The sequence below is a fragment of the Marmota marmota genome, unplaced genomic scaffold (assembly GCF_001458135.2).
Source record: "Marmota marmota marmota unplaced genomic scaffold, marMar, whole genome shotgun sequence".
Classification (NCBI taxonomy): Eukaryota; Metazoa; Chordata; class Mammalia; order Rodentia; family Sciuridae; genus Marmota; species Marmota marmota.
This window is the reverse complement of record NW_026000153.1, coordinates 14,192,691-14,206,619: the sequence shown is the minus strand read 5'-3', so window position 1 is coordinate 14,206,619 and position 13,929 is coordinate 14,192,691. Positions and strand designations below refer to the sequence as shown.

General features: G+C 38.9%; 1 pseudogene and 1 gene segment (V, D, J or C); both read left to right on the top strand.

Moving 5' to 3' along the window:
• LOC107146051 overlaps positions 1-13,929 on the top strand; it is a 170,313-nt gene that overhangs the window by 24,051 nt on the left and 132,333 nt on the right.
• Positions 9,398-11,026, top strand: LOC107146185 (annotated as a pseudogene). Its single transcript, XR_001504001.2, has one exon. The product of XR_001504001.2 is annotated as a nuclear receptor-binding factor 2-like (transcript).

The following is a 13,929-nucleotide window of genomic DNA, read 5'->3' as shown; positions in this document are numbered from 1 at the left end:
TATTATGATTTGGGAAACCATAGTTAGTACCACTGCAATTTTCTACTGGCTTCCAGGCGGTAGCTCATGTGGTGATTTTATGCAGAGTTGTCACCATCTATATTTTCTCAAAGAGGAGATTTTGTGTAAGATTGTACAAATGCTCAACCTAATCTTTTCATACATTTTCTCTTTCTCCACAGATTTTCTAGGTCATACATGTTTATTCATCTGGTAAAACTCTCCACTTGTGATATTTTTTTCTGTTAAAATATATAAACATTTTTTTGTGACTTTATTTGTACTAGTCAATTTACATTAGATTAAGTTTCTCTGATCCAACTATCTTGAGCAATTAAAACAAGTGTATTAGATTTAATAAGATTCATTTTCCTAAAGGCTAAAATGTGACAGACACTGCATGATCTAAACACAGTCAGGGCAGACTGTGAAGACAGACATTTTTCATGCATGCCTTGGGGTGGTGATATTTAATTTCACACAAAACTTGTAATCACTTCTAATGGAGTCTGAGTCCAAGTCTACTTTGGAATGGGGCTTGTGCAATGGTTCATTTTCTGTACTAATATTCAGCTTGTCTGACAATACATTTTTGCTAGGCTGCACTGAGCCAGACATTGAGCACAGCAGAAATTACATGTCTGGTTTGCTCTCAAGCTTGGAGGTTGCTTCTATTCAACCACTTTTGCTTCTGGGTTGTCATAAGCACTCAACTTAAAGGCAGCTCATGGTTACAAAACGCCATGAATTCTGTTTACATATAGCTCAGCTCATGATTTACCATTTGTGGTTATTGCTTCAATTTTTTCCATAGCATCCTTTCTTGAAATATGATCTTGCATTCATAAAACATTCAAATTCTGGTGAAAGAATTAAGGTATGAATGATTCTTGGTCTTATCTTCTCACGTAGCTCTTAAACATTCTGATTCTTCAATACCCTAGTACTGATTTGGTTATCCATATGGTGGACAAAGTGGTGAAATCCTATTCCTCTCACAGAGATACCCAGGGCTGACATGGACACTCTCACCTCTGGGCTGTTGGTAAGGCATAGGGTATGGAGCTGCTGTAGCCCCATCTGCTCACAGGTGAAACAAAGTTCTGTAGTTATCTCATGGGTTGTTATGAGTCCTCCTGGGAAGAAACAGGTTTGTCCCTGTGCCTGGCATACTGTGAAAGCCCAGTAACGGTTAGTTGAATTTAAAAAGCTCAAGAAAATAAACAATAATAACAACTAGCACACACACACACACACACACAAACACACTTCTAGCTATCTTCTATCATCTTCTGTCTTTACAGTAACAGATACAAGCACACATACACATAAAGAGACTTGTATATCCAGAACTTGGCACCACTTCTGTCCCAGTAGGGCTGACCAATACAGTTTAAAGAGTGAATATGTCCATATGCAGAACGTCTCATAAGATGCCACTGTGAATTAATTTAGTGCTTTCACTCATGGTTCCACAGCCCTTAGACTTATGCCCAACGAGGGAGGACAGTTTGCATGGAGCAAACAACCATTATAGGGGAAACAAGCCCATGTTTGGAGTCATTTACTTTTCCTGCCCTTTCCTTGGGGCAACATGATTATAACCTAGGCTTTGTGGCCACATCAAAGGTATATTAGCCAGAGAAACAACTTTTGTCTCAAGGAAACACTTACCAATTAAATTGCTATTTGAATTTCAGATATCAAGAATCACTGAAAGCATCCTACTATAATGCACAGGACTGAATAGAGTAGGGACTACATTAATGCTTATTGAATGGAGATAGAAGATTTGATTATTTCTTAGGTGTCCATATTACCTCAGATGTGCAAACTCTGTGGAGATGGATGCTGTGATATTCTGATGATTTTGGTTCTACTTATTTTCTTTCACAATTGAGGTGGGTGAGACAAATGACTTTATTTAATTAAGGTCAAACAAAACCTAAGAAAACCTTCCGAATTAATGCATTTTATACCATTTCATTTATTACTAAACACCCCCCACAAACTAGCCATGTGGGAAAAATGATATTTATTACCTAGGAAATTTATCACTTTATGAAAATAGTCATTCTAGAAATTGCCAGACCCCCTTGGAAACTCTTGTCCGCTGCTTATCCTTAATGCCCTTTTTAATTTTAATTTTAATTTTTTCAGTCCCTTGAATGGAGAAGCAGCCTGAGATAGAGGAATGGGCAGTGACTTGGCTCTGATCTGATTATCTTCAGAAACTGACTATGTTTTCCAAGTCATTTTTGTAATTTTCAAATTATCTAATATAAAACACTTATTTTTTTAAAAAGTATTATTTTAAAAATTACTTTTCAAAAGAATTCATATGCTTCATGATAAAACTCTCTCTGTATATTATTGAGCACTAGAGATAACTTCTGAAAGTTTTGATTAGGAACTCTGCAGCGGGCTCTGCTTACCCATATTTTGTTTCTTTTGCTTTAATGAAGTATGCTTCTTGTAATAAATAAATTGTGCCTTTTCTCCTGATTCTTGCTGATACAGTCTGCCAAGTTAGAGAAAATGCTGATGCATTCAGTGCTCAGAGTAGCTTAGTGGGCTTGTACATCTTCCTTGGGACCTGGGATTTCAAGCATGGGGCCTCAGTGTCCTGGGAGGAAAAGAATTGCTTTTCCAGTGGGTAATGGGTATAGAAGAGAATGGCCATTCTCAACTCCACCTCTTGGATCCTGGATCTGAAGCTTCTGGCCGTGGGATGGATGCCACTATATCTTGGCCACTAGGGAGGATGCAGTCAAGGCCACTTGTCAGAGAGGGAACCCTGGCTTCACACCCCTCTCTCTTCCCACCCTCTTGCTGATGCTTCCCTTAGCTGGTCCCAGTCATCACCTGGACAACAAGCAACCATTAATGCAGCCCATGGGTCAGACCCTTAAGGAGTGGAGAGAGCAGAGAGAGGTGGAGAGTGGATCTGGAGGAGCAGAGAGGACACAAAGCAGACGCCAAAGAAGTAGGTGAGGCTTATCCCCCAGTGAGCCCAGCACCCGGAGAGCAAGAAGACAAATTTACCTGGTTGCATTCATTTCACTTTCCACACAGCCACCAAGATCTGATCTCTAACAGGCTGCATGGCTGTTCCTTTAGTGACACATAGCACCTGGAAAGTCTTGAGAGAGTATCATTAAATTCTGTTAATTTATCTTGGTTATTTAATAGAGAGGAACATATAGAGTATTTGTAATGCTTTTTTCCCCCTATGTTGAGGAATAGACTCAGAATTTGTGGAATTACTAAATAAATCACTAAATATATGAGTAAAATAAAATCAATAATAAAAGATCTACATGTAGATAAATGATGATCATGCTTTGTGAACCGATATTATGACAAAACCAATTCTGTGTTCTTGATTATTTTTCTTTCTGTTTTTCAGCACTGGAGAGCTAACTCAGGGCCTCATGCCATGGTAAGCAAGCACTCTAGTACTGAGCTACATCCTCAGTCCTTGATGGTCTTTAAAATAATAATTAAGTACAGAGTAATATAATAATCCCAGCTCTTATGTGGCTATTGAGAATAGAGGAAAGCCTGCCATATTTATGCCATCTAAAATCAATCCCCCATACATTTGTTATGGTTGATTGTTTCTTCTGTACTGTTTTTAAAATATCTTTGTTTATTTATTTATTTATTTTTATGTGGTATTGAGGATCCAACTTAGTGGCTCACATGTGTGAGGCAAGGGCTCTGCCACTGAGCCACAACCCCAGCCCCTCTTCTGTAGTCTTAATCTACTGTCTTAATCATCTTTTGTACTTTTGAATCACCTTCTCACTGTTTTAATCACTTGCTGATCACTAGGATTCTACTGTAGTTGCATTGAATTTCTTTCTTTTTTTAACTTCTAAAGTTATGAAGTAATTACCAAAAATCTATACTTATATTTTGCAAATGAAACAATCAAAATGTGCATTCTATGTGCCTTAGTTCAGTAGATTACTTTGACCATCTTTATTTTCTTCGCTTAGCTTCTCCTACGCCAAAAAAAGAAAAAGAAATCAAACAAAATACCATCAACAACAAAGAAAATTGAGAAAAGTTAATTAATTTGTTTGTATAGAATTTATTATACTAAGTAGTCTCTCAAGGTCCCAAGTTCTGTATGAAAATAATGTAATAATGTTCTCAATAATATAGTAATGCTAGCTATCAATTAGTGATATCTTACAAGCTAAGTTCTGTTGTAAGCATTTCATATAGTTTATGTCCTTTAATCCTAACTTAAAACATGGAAGATAGCTATTAGTATTATCTCAGTTTTGTAGATGTTTTATAGGTACTGATTTAAGACTTTGATAAATTGATAGCTTGATAGCTGTTTTTTTTTTTTTAATTTTCTTTCTTTTTTTTTTTGTTTCTTTCTTTCTCTCTCTCTCTCTTTTTTTTCTGATACTGAGGATTGAACCCTGGGGTACTTTATTACTGAGGTATATCCTCAGTCCTCTTGATTTTTTTTTTCTTTCTAGATAGGATCTTACTAAGTTGCTGAAAGTCTTGCTAAGCTGCCCAGGCTGGCCTCAACCTTGTGATCCTCATGCCTCAGGCTACATATTGCTGGAATCACAGCAGTGTGCCAACACCACACCCCGCTGAGAAATGGCATCTGAACCCAGTTCTGTATAATTTCAAACTCCTGATCTCAGAGAGATGAGCAAACTAAAAGACTGCAAAGTTTTTCTAAGGAAATGTTTCAGGGGCAACTGAATTTTGCTGTTTCCTTGATGTTCATTTCTTTACCTGCAGCCTTAGGCTCAACAATTCTTCAGGGTCACATGAAGTCATTCAAATTGATGCTTCAATTGAGTGTTAACTTAGAAACAGTATCCAGAAAATGTTGTTATACAATCTGTTTTTTTCTACTTCTGGGTTATGAGCAGTTTTTTTATTGTTTTGTTTTAGAATGAAAAAAATGGTGTAATAAAAAATATGCTATTGAACAAACAGAAAAGCATCAAGATGGAACACAAAAATATGCCCCTTGACCATCAGCTCTGATGCTCAACCTGCTGTGGAGCACAGACATGTTATTCAAGGTGGATGAAAAAGGAAGTTTAACACTTACCCAAATGGAAGCCTTTCCTGAGATGGTCACGTTCTGTTCTGCTTCCCTTGTAACTGCCCTGGGAGAACCTGACATGGGCTGAGGACCAAATGGCTGTCAGATCCTGAATTTTATATGTTTTTGTCTTAGAGACTATCATCCCCTCTATTAGATGAGGCACTTGGGATTCAATGTGACAACAACTTCCAACGTCAAGCAGACTTTGTTAATAGCAGAGAATGGATTTAAAGGCAACTTTGTCATTAAAACTTACCCTTTTTCCCACCACACCACCACATGCTGACCCAGAAATAACTAGAATAAAAGATAAAGAGAAGTTGTAGGGTCAGACTTCTCTGAATATTCATGCAGATGCAGAATGCATGCCTACAAATATATCCCAATAGGGAATTTGATCCTTTAATGAAAAGCGTTGACACAGAATTCCAACTTTTTGAATGAAGCATAACTCCAGCAATCAAACATCCTCGGTAATTAGATAAATAATGGTAGGAGCAGCGCTATGCTGTTCACTATGTACCTGAAAGGAAATAAAGAATTAAACAAATGATTCTTTGGTTATGTAGTCTTTGTTATGTATCTAAGTTCCCTGAGAAGACAGAAATGAGTAGATTGTTGGTAGGCTTCATGGAGCTATAAAATTCAAGTAAAAGTTTGCCAAATAAATAACAGATTCTTAATCCAAAATTTGACTTCACAACAGTAGCTCTGTGCTTGAACCTGCTTCAACAAGGAGGCAGAGGAAGGAACACAAAGGTGCAGTGTGCAGAATCCATTGAGCACAAATATTATACCATGTGCTGTGTCCAGCCTCCTCCTTAAATTGTTGCTGGGAGATAGGTGTGTTTATTTCGTTTTCATAGCTGAAGGCATCAACAGTCAGAAAGCACCAAGTCAAACTCGTAGCAGGCAGAAGAGGAATGAAAAGGATTGGTTGGTTTCCTGCTCCCTTTTGTGGCACACCAAGTAGACTTGGTGTTAAGAAATGGAATAGAGTTCCAGTTCATTCCTTTTGGGACTTCCTTTGGATTCAAAATATAATTGATTAGGTAGAATAAGCCAAAGTATATAAAAGTGTTTTGGAAATTGGTGCATGTTTACGTGTACCAAGGTAAGGAATTATGGTTTCATTTTATTATTTTTCATTCATTCCACTAAGATCTCTAATAAGAATTATCTCCTAATGACAGCCAATATTTATTGAGTTCTCCCTAGAGAGAAATAATTCTAATTGATTCACTAAAAGGATATAATAATCACTCATAAAAAGTCCTGATGTAGCAAAAAAGAATTTAGCAACATGTATATGAAAGCAATAGGTAACTGATGAAGTAAGGCAGTGCACCTGAGGGACTGTTGTTATTGTGTCCACTCCTATTTCTCAAGAAAAGAGATGGTAGCTGGGTGCAGTGGCAAATGCCAGTGGTCTCAGAGACTCAGAGAAGCTGTGAAAGGAAGATATCAAGTTCAAGGACAACTGGGTAACTTAGTGAGACCCTCTCTCAAATTAAAGCATTAAAAAATTGGGGATGGATGGGGATGTAACTCAGTGGTAGAATGCCGATTAAATGATATTGCTCTTGGGTGAATATGAAATTTATATGATGTTTAGCTGCTGTTTAATTTTGTTCCCGCCTTGACTAGTACAAAAATCTCAAGGTAGTAAGTCTTATTAGCTTCCTAAAAAGATAGCTAAACTTGTAGTCTGAACGCCAATCATTCCTATATCCAGGGGACATTGTAAGGTCTGACAACTTTTGCAACCACAGTGGGGTGGGAGCAGCATTGACATCTAGTGAATAGAGGCCAGAGATGCTGCCAAACATCCCATAGGAGAGCATCCCTCCTCTACCACTGTAACAAAGCTTTATCAAGCCCCAAATATCAACAATGCAGAGGCTCAGGAAACCTCGACTAGATATACTATCCACAGATTTTCCAAGAGGTCAACAAAATTGTTAAGTCCAACCAGGTCAGTTATGAGCTATGTCCAGCTTGCATATAATGGGAACCCATAAAATCCCTAAAGCAATAATTTTGCAGACTTTCTCTATAAAACACTATTGGGAGTGCTATGACAATGTCCTTTTCTTCCAAGTAGGAGGCAGGGAGTCATCTCTCCCACATCCACACCACAGTGTCTCTCCACGTCCTGCAGCCAATATGGGTCCAGAACAGAGCCCTGTTGTGGGGTGATGGAAGGGCTTAACCTGTATCTTGAGGGTTTGGTGGGCACAACGACCAGAGGTGACCTGACCTGAAGAAGTCCACAGGTGGCATGCAGTCATAAGAGATTTGGTAACTTGGGCCAAATTCTCCATAAAATCAACTAAATAATCCTGATGAAGTAACAAGAACAACAAAAAGGAAAAGTTTCTAAGAACCAATAGATAACTAAGTATATAACTTTTTACTTTGGCAAATGAATTGATTATTTTGCTGTCATATGATATGGATAATGCTCCATGTGTTGCTGACCAATTAGCAACCTCAGAAATGAGAGATGTGGGTATATAGTCCTGAGATGCCAATTTTCTCTGTTGACATTGTAGGAATTGTACCACCCAATCCTGGCCTGGCACCTCCTGATCCAGTTCCCTATCTCTGTAACCTTTTTCCTGGGCACAGATCATGAAAGACAGGATATTATAGATACAAATATTCATCTGCTCTTCACTTTGGGAAAGTGAATTTGTTCCTCTATTTCTCAAATTGGTTGAGGGATACTCTTTTAAATGCTATTTTATTTCTGGAATATTATAGTTTGATTAAAAATGCAAGTTCTATTCTTTTGTTTCTAGTAAATATTGGATAAATACACTGGGAGCAAGTGGAAACATTTATTTCTGTATTAGAAATGAAGCACATGTCTTCACTGCAGGATATTCAGGTACAACTTTTCTTTTTTATTTGTTCTAATTAGTTATACATGACAGTAGAAAGCATTTTGATACATCATACATAAATGGAGTATAAATTCTCATTCTTCTGATTGAACATGATGTAGAATTTCACTGGTTGTGTAATCACATATGCACACACATACAGTAATAATATCTACCTCCATACTTCTTCCCCTCCCTTCACTCCCCTCTGTATAATCCAAAGTCAGGTACAACTTTTTAAACATACTCAGGTACTGAAAAACACCAAACCAGACTCTTGAGGATCTATATATATTTGGGGAGGAACAAAAAATAAAACTACGTGAATTCAGACAAAGAATTCCACCTCTGAGGTATATAATTCTGCCTGCTTCCCTCTGGTACTTAATATGAAGTTCATACAAAGAGAAGACATCATTATCTACTGCAATGTCCCTAAGAACCTATCATGCCATTAAAGAAAAAAAACTAATGAGCACACATGCCCCGCCCCTGGACATGTCTGTGACCACATCCTCCCCAACATGGAACTGCCTCCTCCAGTCTTGAGCCCTGCTAGGCGTCAGCCCCAGCTTGCAGCACTTCCTGTCTTCCACACATTGAAGCCTCCCTATCAGAGGAAACAGGAAAGGGAGTCTGATGGATATCAACTGCACCCCCAGATGCCAGTAACAGTGCCCCCAATGTTTGGTTTGGCATCATTTCCTGTTGAATGAGGTTCATGTGTAGACACTGAGTATGCTGGTACTGCCTGAGCATCTCAGAGAGCAGGCAAACTCCACTATTCCATTTCCCTGAGATTTCCAGTAATGATGAAATATTTAAGAAAAGGTGCTGGGAAGGAACAGGAAAAACTCATATCCATTCAGCCCCATGATGCACTAGATGTTCTATGTGTTCAGAACCTCAGGGGACCATCATAAAAACTCTAAAATAAGCCTATGGATGGAAGAAAGAACTGATGCATACAGAGGGTCAGTGACCTGTTCAAACACAGGTCATAACATTTCAGTAGAACCCTTGAGCCACACTGAATACCCTTCAGTTTATTAAATTTATAAGAATACACTGTGCATTTGAAGGCAAATGTGGGCTGGCTCAAGCCCAGCAGAGTCTGGCCAAAATCGAATGAACTGTTGCTTGAGAAGTCATGGCCAAAGGTCATGTAGGGTACACAACTGGAAGAGTTTCCTTTCTGGAAAATTCTGCCTCAGGGCCGTTCTCCTTACTGGACAGAAAATGGTTCTTGTGAACCTCCTTTATCAGAAGTCATGAATAGGATATAAGGAGAGGGATTAAAATCCAACAGCCTGAACTTAAACTGGTGTTTTGGATGTGAAATGAGGATCATGTTTTGGAAATACAGAGTTTTCCTCATTTTACTCTCCTCTGTAAGTCATGTTTCCTGTATGTAGCCCCTTCATTATTAAGGCTAAACCATGACATTTAAGAACCCTGGAAGAGACCACAATGTCTCTGGGCGCGCTGAGAGGCGGCTGTCTCCAAGGCTGCCTCGAACTCTTCTTCTACTCCCCTCCATGTGCCCTCACCGCCGCTCCCCTTCCTCAGGCTGCCGCTCCTGCAGGGTCTATGGAAGTAATGGAAGCACCTCTCAACCTGGCTCATCAGCAGAGCAGACGAGCAGACCATTTATTAGCTGCAGGGAAATACGAAGAGGCTATTTCTTATCACAAGAAGGCTGCGGCATATCTTTCTGATGCTATGAAGCTGACCAAGTTATTTATCACTGGGATTACAAAGGGATAGCCACATGACAGCTCCTCCTCATCCAGGAGAGGTGGAAAAGGGCAAAGCGTGAAGAACGATCAAAAGCTCAGAACACACACAAGGATGTAGCTACCCATGTTCAGTCATCTCACAAACCCTCTGCTGAGGATGCAGAGGGCCAGAGTCCCCCTTCTACAGAGAAACACCTCCCTGAAATTCAGGGAGTCTTTGACAGGGATCCAGACACACTACTATTTTTATTTCAGCAAAAGAGTGAGCCAACAGAGCCATATATTGGAAGCAAACCCCAAAGGATGATAAAACAATTATCGAAGAGCAGGCAACCAAAATTGCAGATTTGAAGAGGCATGTGGAGTTCCTTGTGGCTGAGAATGAAAGATCAAGGAAAGAAAATAAACAACTAAAGGCTGAAAAAGCCAGACTTCTAAAAGATCCAGTAGATAAGGAGCTGGATGTGGATGCTGATTTTGTAGACAAGTCAGAGTTATGGAGCTTGCCACCACATTCAGACACTGCTATAGCTTCTTCAACCTGGCAGAAATTTGCAGCAAATACTGGGAAAGCGAAGGATATTCCAATACCCAAACTTCCTCCCTTGGATTTTCCATCTCCAGAACTTCCACTTATGGAACTATCTGAGGATTTTCTGAAAGGACTTATGAATAATTAAAATAGAAGGCTTTTGGGGGAGATCAGAAGAAATTCAGCAACACAGTTGAAAAGAAGAAAAAAATTAAAAAGGGAAAACCACATACAAGGGTAATTCCAGATGTGCTTTACCATCTGGCTGACTGGCAGAAGCAGCATTGCCAGGATGTGGGAAACAGTCACTGTGAAATATATTGCATATCTGATCTGCCCACTCGAGCTAAGGGTTCCCACCTGGCAGACAGTAAACTCTTGGAGATTCATTTTCTCCTGATACAAACCTAATGGCTACCTGGAATAATTTTCTCAAGCACCAATTATTTTTCTTCAGGGTTAAAATGTATAAAAGTATGTTATATATAATTAATCTATAATGCCATAAATGATAATGTAAAACCTAAATAATATGGTGGCCTGAGGGGCTGCCTTGTATTTGAAACATGCTTTCTATCATGCATTGACTGTATGCATTTTTATGCACATTTTGTTTGTTTAAGTAAGGTGTGTAGGATATATACCTTTCTAGATGAAACTATATGTGCCACATTTTGCACTAATAACATAATGATAACCTCAAGACTATCAGGAGAAGTATTTAAATTTCCATTTTATGAAGAAAGGAACCAAATTATTAGTTATGCTATTTTTAAAAATTACCAGTTTACATAATTAATCAGGGTGCATTTTAAGTTCTAACTTTGTTATATAATGCATCACTTAAAAATACTAAGGAATAATCCTTTGTTTTTAATGATGCATAAGTAGAAATAATGCTAGTTGGCAGTAAGAAATCAATAAAGTAATTGTGTGTTTTTGTTTGTTTGTTTGTTTGTTTTTTTACAAAAAGAACCCTGGAAGATGTGACTAAACCAAACCCCTTTGATCAGTTAGTTGAATGACAGTGGGCTTAAAAATCAGGTGCAGTTAAAAGAGAACAATGATTTTCTAAAGTCTGAATCTCCATTCAGAAGTTAAAAGACAATCCCACAAAACCAAGAATATAAAATTTTACTGCAAGTACTAGATAAGATAAACTCAGGGTATGAAGTCAGCATTCACCCAGAGAGAAGGGTGGCATTTCTAGCTGGGAAGTGCTATGAGATGATGGGAAGAGTTAGAAAGGCAAAGAATTGAATGAAGGCCATTCCTTTTCTCTATCCCCAGAGTGCCCTAGCTCAGAAGTGATAGAAACTCCAACAGAGCCCAAGATAGACCTGGGGAGAATCTGAGAGCTTCAGTTGATGTTGAGCTTCTTCAATACTACCAGGGTTCACCAACAGTGGAAGATATAAAAATATCAGCCCAACCCAGCACTTTTTCCCCCTGGTGTATGCAGAGGAGATCTAAAGCCTCCAGGGGTCTCTAATAGGGTACAGGGGTGCTGAAAGTGTCAGGAAACACATTGTATGGGATTGGGATGACAAGCTGCAAGTGGGAGCTTTGCATACCAAGGGCTTGGTGTAGAGTCAACAGTGGTAAGTTCAGGTCTGTTAGTGCACCAGCAGATTCAGAGGAGTCCAAATCCCAGATGCCACAGATGAAAATGCTAGATGCTGTTGAGGACACAGCAGGTAGCAAGGACTCATCCTCTTCCCCTGGGGGAATGTTCCAAATGCCACTTGTGTTGATTTCCTCCTGATTAAGGCTTCTGTCAAGACTGTGTAAACAGTCTGAGTGAATCAGAGACTATCATTCCTTTATCCTAAGACCTCCAGGGGGGTGTGGATGACACTGACTGAATCATAAGGGAATTGCAATGAAGAGAGGGCACTCCTGATGATTCAGAATGTGATTTTTATGTCCAGGTGTTGCAGCAAATGAGTTAAGAATAATGGATGTGCTGCTGGAATCCAAGTATTACAAAGTAGGGACCTCTGTCTATCTAGTCTCTGTGACATTCCAAGTTCCTGCATGGAGTTTGGACTTTGGCAGATCCTTGATACATATTTGCTGGAATAAATGAGTCTTTGCAAGCCATGGAGGAGGCACAAGTGAACTATTTCCTGTAATGAATAGTAGAATGTGCAATCTAGAGCCCCGAAAAGAAAGAAGTGAAATACGCAATAGGAAGGAGATATGGAAGAACTAAAGTGTCTTGTTAAAATATTAAAAAAAAGAACACAGCTTCTGTAATTATACACTCTGGGACAAAGTACTGTTCTGCCACTTATTCCTGTTTGATCTGAAACAAAATGCTTGTTCTGTCAAAGCCTCTATTTACCCATTTGAAAAATGGGAAAAATAAAAACAGTGCCAATTCAAAATATAATTAACAAAAGTGTTCAAGTGCCAGCACCAAGGGATGTTCAAAATGAATTCAACCTATTCATGTATAGAGAATTACACAACATAAAAATCAAAATACCTATTTTTACAGTGTTTACAATAATAAATAAAAAATAGTCTGCATTTGTTCAAATCTTTATTTCATACAATTCATAAAGAACAAAATATGTGTCTGAAATAGGCATTTGTCTGTCATTTCCCCTCTTAAGTCATAATGCACTCTTGTGTTTATGGAGCTTCTCATCTTATGATTCTTGGTGAAAGAATGAATTCATCCCACATAATAGAAAAGAAAAATGTCAAATATGTTCTCACCATCATTATTTAGGTATAGGGAGATGGTGTGGGCTCCACCAGTTAGACACACTCCCCACAGCACCCAACAGTATCCAGCTACACAGAGCACAGGCACACGGCCACTGGACTGAAGGGTCTGGAGGACCTGTCTGTCAGCCATGAGTATACTGGGGACCTAGTGAGTTCCAGTGTAGCTATGGACACCCCTGTGTTATCAGTACCCACAGCCCCACACCAATGCCTGCAGACAGACCCAGGAAGCAGACTCCATTGGTGTCCCTCTCTACTATCTTTCCATAGTCGGGAAAAACACTTGTGTGAGAGTAGCATGAGTTCTTTTAATGGTAGCCCATGGACCTTCTGGATTAGTGACTTCTTCCCTCCATACTCAGCTTTCAGTATTGAGCGCCTCAGAAATGATATTTATTGGAAAACAGAGAATATGGGGCAGAGAATATGGGGCAGCTACTTCAGAGGGAAAATGTAGCCATCTGAGCCAACCAGTTCCTTTCCTTTTTCCAACAGAGGCCCCGTGGAGACTTGAGTTCACGTCTGCCACATATGGGATTTGACAAAGCTACAAACAAGGTCAGGGACAACCACCATCCAGAACTAAAAGAGCTCTCATATACCCAAATTTCAGAGGAAACCACATGGAAGTCACAAAATGAAAGTGAAGAAGCTTAGCTGAAGAAAAGAACATAGCAAAGGGCAGCTCCTTGACGTGAAAAAAAAAAAAAAAGAAAGAAAAAACTAAAAATATTTGATGATTTCCCTTGACTTATGCAGGTCATTGCTTCAAAATAACCACTAAAGCATTTTAAGGAGGAAAGTGGTTGGAAAATGAAGTGGTTGACAGGAGGGGGAAGCTAAATGTTAAATTGTAGTTATAGTAGCAATAATAATTAATAAAACTGAAAATAGACTATAGATATCATTATTGCATCTCTTTTCAGAGGAAGCAAT